The sequence below is a fragment of the Amphibalanus amphitrite genome, unplaced genomic scaffold, assembly GCF_019059575.1.
Source record: "Amphibalanus amphitrite isolate SeventyFive unplaced genomic scaffold, NRLGWU_Aamphi_draft 002776F_arrow, whole genome shotgun sequence".
NCBI lineage: Eukaryota > Metazoa > Arthropoda > Thecostraca > Balanomorpha > Balanidae > Amphibalanus > Amphibalanus amphitrite.
Window position 1 is genome coordinate 2,798 of NW_024884135.1, and position 6,247 is coordinate 9,044.

General features: G+C 41.5%; 1 long non-coding RNA gene across 1 annotated transcript; it reads right to left on the reverse strand.

Annotated features, from left to right (window-relative positions):
• Positions 1 to 1,128: 1,128 nt before the first annotated feature.
• LOC122377355 lies at positions 1,129 to 5,772 on the reverse strand. Its single transcript, XR_006255847.1, has 3 exons — positions 5,742 to 5,772; positions 5,196 to 5,371; positions 1,129 to 1,315 (listed from the first exon to the last, which is right to left on the reverse strand). It is a non-coding gene; the product is annotated as an uncharacterized LOC122377355 (long non-coding RNA).
• Between the last annotated feature and the right edge of the window lie 475 nt (positions 5,773 to 6,247).

Sequence of the window (6,247 nt, forward strand, 5' to 3'; positions counted from 1 at the left end):
TGCTCATGTAACCCCGATAATAGAGTTCAGTGGTTAAAATTCTGAATTGTTGGTAGGGCTCGGGGCCTAGAGAAAATGGCATCCATGACTGTTGCGGTATAGTACTGCTCTAATACCTATGCTGTGAGTGGTGCAATGAACATGACGATTCAGAACCGCATTGGGAAACGTAAAACTAAGATAAAGATTGTACTCCCGTTTACATAACATTTTTTACGAGGCTCTAGCCAATTTATTTTGCGATAATTTCGATGCAGTGATCTTTGCATATTTAGAGGAGACAATTTTGTAAATTGTAAAGCACCACTAGCATCTTTTGCAACATAACGGGAGGAGCTATAAGCTTGCAAGTTGCAACAATCCTTACAAAACTACAATCCTATACAAAACTATCTTGAACAGAACGCTACCAGCAGCAGAACTTATCATCATCGCCGATAAGCCACAAAGCTTGATCATCCATTATATCTACCAAGCCCGTGTGCGCAAAGAACTCACTGAGAATATAACCAAGAAGAGTAACTGTTAAAGAGTCCTCCCAACTATGATGTCCTGAAAATTTATATCATCCAGACAGCTAACATAATTGGAAGACGATCAGAAATGATCCTGCATCTACTAGATGGAGTCGACGAAATAAGTCTAAAAGTCCTTACGTAAACGTGGGCTAGTGTCTCACCTGACTAGCCGTAGCCTCCACATTTTCCTCCGCCTCAGATGGGGAAGGGAGCTGAAATCAGACCATATTGGAAAATGATGTTATCCAATACCCATAAGCTATCTCCTAGGAAGGTGCATATATTCCAATGTGAAGTGCATGTGGGTACTTGGGTGAGACTACATACACTCATTCATTGGGCAAACATTTAAAATACCTACCATGGAAAAATGGCAGAATTGAAAAAAAAACTGTCAACTGTTAAATATGTTAACAGATTGAGGTTTCCTTTTTAAATCATGATGCAATTCCGGAGCAATGTTTAATAAATTAGCATTCCAAATAGCTAAATAACTATTGTCTAAATGTCTTTTCCTGGCCATGTTAAAATGCATATCCAATATAAAGCAGAAAAGTGCCTGATGCCTATCACTTTTCAGGCCCTGTTGCATCTACAATATAAGCAAACACCAGCACAAGCTTACATTTATTTTCGGCACCACAGATGTCTTCAGGCGCCTCCTGGCTTTGGACTCGGAGTCATTGTTGAAGTCGGCGGGTGTAAAATGTCCCTCACACACGCCCGCGCTGGCTGGAACAGCGGCCAGGCGGCAGGCGGCCAGCCATTGCCGGCGGTAGTACGGCTGCGATGGGAAACTGGGGAAAGTAATCTATAGTCAGGCATTCTATAAGATGGGAAACTGGGAAAGTAGTCTAGTCAGGCATTCTATAAGATGGGAAACTGGGGAAAGTAGTCTAGTCAGGCATTCTATAAGATGGGAAACTGGGGAAAGTAGTCTATAGTCAGTCATTCTATAAGATGGGAAACTGGGGAAAGTTGTCTAGTCAGGCATTCTAGAAGATGGGAAACTGGGGGAAGTTGTCTATAGTCAGGCATTCTATGAGATGGGAGACTGGGGAAAGTAGTCTATAGTCAGGCATTCTATAAGATGGGAAACTGGGAAAGTAGTCTAGTCAGGCATTCTATAAGATGGGAAACTGGGAAAGTAGTCTATAGTCAGTCATTCTATAAGATGGGAAACTGGGGAAGTAGTCTACTCAGGCATTATATAAGATGGGAAACTGGGGAAAGTAGTCTACTCAGGCATTATATAAGATGGGAAACTGGGAAAGTAGTCTACTCAGACATTCTATAAGATGGGAAACTGGGGAAAGTAGTCTAGTCAATCATTCTATAAGATGGGAAACTGGGGAAAGTAGTCTATAGTCAGGCATTCTATAAGATGGGAAACTGGGAAAGTAGTCTACTCAGACATTCTATAAGATGGGAAACTGGGGAAAGTAGTCTATAGTCAGGCATTATATAAGATGGGAAACTGGGGAAAGTAGTCTAGTCAGTCATTCTATAAGATGGGAAACTGGGGATAGTTGTCTATAGTCAGGCATTCTATAAGATGTGAAACTGGTGTAAGTTGTCTTATAGTCAGGCATTCTATAAGATGGAAAACTGGGGAAAGTAGTCTATAGTCAGTCATTCTATAAGATGGGAAACTGGGGAAAGTAGTCTACTCAGGCATTCTATAAGATGGGAAACTGGGAAAGTACTCTACTCAGGCATTCTATAAGATGGGAAACTGGGGAAAGTAGTCTATAGTCAGTCATTCTATAACATGGAAAACTGGGGAAAGTAGTCTATAGTCAGGAATTCTATAAGATGGGAAACTGGTGTAAGTAGTCTATAGTCAGACATTCTATAAGATGGGAAACTGGGGAAAGTAGTCTACTCAGGCATTCTATAAGATGGGAAACTGGGAAAGTAGTCTACTCAGACATTCTATAAGATGGGAAACTGGGGAAAGTAGTCTATAGTCAGGCATTATATAAGATGGGAAACTGGGGAAAGTAGTCTAGTCAGTCATTCTATAAGATGGGAAACTGGGGATAGTTGTCTATAGTCAGGCATTCTATAAGATGTGAAACTGGTGTAAGTTGTCTTATAGTCAGGCATTCTATAAGATGGAAAACTGGGGAAAGTAGTCTATAGTCAGTCATTCTATAAGATGGGAAACTGGGGAAAGTAGTCTACTCAGGCATTCTATAAGATGGGAAACTGGGAAAGTAGTCTACTCAGGCATTCTATAAGATGGGAAACTGGGGAAAGTAGTCTAGTCAGGCATTCTATAAGATAGGAAACTGGGGAAAGTAATCTATAGTCAGGCATTCTATAAGATGGGAAACTGGGGAAAGTAGTCTACTCAGGCATTCTATAAGATGGGAAACTGGGAAAGTAGTCTACTCAGACATTCTATAAGATGGGAAACTGGGGAAAGTAGTCTATAGTCAGGCATTATATAATATGGGAAACTGGGGAAAGTAGTCTAGTCAGTCATTCTATAAGATGGGAAACTGGGGAAAGTTGTCTATAGTCAGGCATTCTATAAGATGTGAAACTGGTGTAAGTTGTCTTATAGTCAGGCATTCTATAAGATGGGAAACTAGGGAAAGTAGTCTAGTCAGGCATTATATAAGATGGGAAACTGGGGAAAGTAGTCTATAGTCAGGCATTCTATAAGATGGGAAACTGGGGAAAGTAATCTATAGTCAGGCATTCTATAAGATGGGAAACTGGCATAAGTTGTCAGTAGTCAGGCATTCTATAAGATGGGAAACTTGTGTAAGTTGTCAGTCAGGCATTCTATAAGATGGGAAACTGGGGAAAATAGTCTATAGTCAGGCATTCTATAAGATGGGAAACTGGGGAAAATAGTCGTCACGTCAGGCATTCTAGAAGATGGGAAACTGAGGAAACTCACTATATTATCAGTCTAATGCAACTTATTACGAGCTAGCAAAGCGAAGTCTTTTCAATGATAACGGAAAATATCAGTATGAGCGGCCCGACCCGGCCGGCCTGTAATGCTTTATAAAGGCTTATAACTCAGCGACCGCTGGGCCGATTGACAACTGACCCGTGGTCTCTTTTGTTGGGTAGCCCCATCCCTTCTATCCGTGTTTGACTACGTATTCTTGATGCATCTAGGCGACCATCGTGGCACGTGCCACATGAAAAGCCAAGGGTGTTCAAGCAGTTCCACAGAATAAGCGTTTTCGGGAGGCCTATATCTAGGTAACTGCTTAGATGATTGACTTGTGGTAATTTTTGTAGGGTAGTTGCATCCCTTCTTTCAAACATATTTAGGTAACATAGGTGATAGGGTACTCTCGATGCATGTGGATCACCCCCAGTGCACGTGCAAAATGCAACAAAGAGGTGCAAGATTTGTTCCCATTTTAATAACTCGGTAATTACCATGGCGATTTTGCTGAAACTTGGCATGCTTGGCATGCAGGCAGGCACCTACCAGGCAATGAATTCCCATGTGTTGCGGTTAGGGTGCTACTGCACGTGTGCACGTGAAGGGGGCGCTTGCAGATCTCGAGAATGGCTGGGCCAATTGCACTCAAATTTGGTACACGGTTGGGGACCGGTTAGTAGGGTGCCATGAAAAAGTCAGTTTGAACCCTGTTTGCACGTGTACACGTGCAGAATGCCGCTTCCAGATCTCAGAAACGGTTGGGCCAATTGTGTTCAAATTTGGCAGACTGCTAGCAACCGGTTAGAAGAGTGCTCTGAACAAGCCTGTTGGAAGTACCCTCTCGCCCTTCCGCACTTGTAGGGCTCACTATCTCACTCGCTCGTTCTTCACCCAAAAGGTTTTTCAGGTATTTGAACGTTGTGCTGAGCATTGTTAATAAGATTATTAGAAGGATGAAGAATAACCTGTTGCTCATTTCTATCAGAAATAGAAAAAATAAACCAATATATATTCGGGCGTGGCCCTTCTTCAGTGGTACAAGATCATCTTGTACCACTGAAGAAGGGCCACGCCCGAATATATATTGGTTTATTTTTTCTATTTCTGATAGAAATGAGCAACAGGTTATTCTTCATCCTTCTAACAAAAGGTTTTTAACTTTTTACTGGTACTAATGATAATTAATAACAACACTATTAGAGATGCAACTTAAGTTGAACTTTAATAGCAACAACAAAGCCAGATCATGAAATACAAATAATAAAGAACATGTCAGCACTGCAATCAGGGGTGTAAGTACCAGTAAAGCTACAATGAGGTCCATGTGCTACAACCATTACACAATCCTAAAAAATGTTAACCTCAGTTTCAGAGTTCAGAACATCAGTGTTACCAGGGGTGCAAGTTTGGGAATGGTGGCCGCAGGACATCACATACGATCGCAGCAGAGCATATTGCTGAGCCAGCAAAATGAATAATATCAGAAATTAAAAAACTAACCTAAAGAATCTAATTATTTATGACCTGCAAGTACTTGAATTTATATTAGGTATTAAAAAGTTCCACAGTTTCTGTTGCTGTCTCAAAATACAAAATACATGCCCTCTATGTGTCCCAAGGCCACCTCTCCCAAATGTAAACCTCCTAGAGACCTACCCTTGGCTACAATTACCACAAACGAACATCATCAAATTGCACAGTGAAAATAGTGAATTATACAACCCTAGATGAACATGCCAGGGACAGCTTTAAAAGCTCACCTGAAGCAACGGCGCTGCAATTTCTTAGGCCACTCTTGACATATAGCACAAAAAAGCTTTGGCATTTTCTGCTCAGCAGTTACACATTTCCAAAAACTACATGCACAATGCACGTACACATGGTTTTCACGGTTTTCACCAGAGTATATAGACGTTTTCACCACTCAATGCTGTTGCTGAAACAAATAAAAGGACCAAGTGATATAGGCATGGATGGCATAGGTTAGCAGTCACTTGGCGGTCACTTATTTAGTATGTAACTATCAGTTGTCTAAAAATTGTAACTGCAAAATTGCAATGGATGGGCCTCCTGGTTCCACGCTCCTGTCCCACTCTATACTGATACTGATACAGCTGATACATAGCCATTACAATGCTATGTAAGCCTTTTACAAGGTTTGCATAGACGTTCCACAAGACGTTCTCCTCGTTATTTCTTGCTTTCAACTACTGGTCCCCGAACGATGACGACTACCTTTACGCAAAAAAAGATAATGGAGCTAACCATTAAGCCCAAAAAAACATCACGGAAACGTAACAAAACACCTTTTTTAAGGAGATGAACTGAGTGGTTTTGTGTCTCTCACAACGCACAAACAACACATCTTTCAGAATTCAGACAGTGCTGCCAGATGGGGAAGGCTGTAATCCTCTATATCAGTTACAAAAATCCTCCAGATTCCTCCAAATCCTATTGGTAGATATAGAAAGGCGGTCTTGGAAGCTGCGGGGGGCTATACCCCCAAAAAAGTTTCACCAAATACTAAAAACCCATCGGATTTCGAATCTTTTCGCACTGCTGTGCAGTTTAAAAGATACTTTTTCTTATAAAAGTTGTTGAGTTTTCGTTTTATCTTCAAAAAACGAAAATTTTCGTCGATTTCAGGCGCTGCAGGGGGGCCGGGGGCATTTGCCCCAAATGTCCCCCTTAGATCCGCCAGTAGTTTGGCACCCTCGTAAATATAGCTACAGACTGAGACATTCTGCAGTCTCACGGTGATAAAGGACGTGATATATCCTAACGGGTAGGGTGACGCTGGGCAGGAAAATGC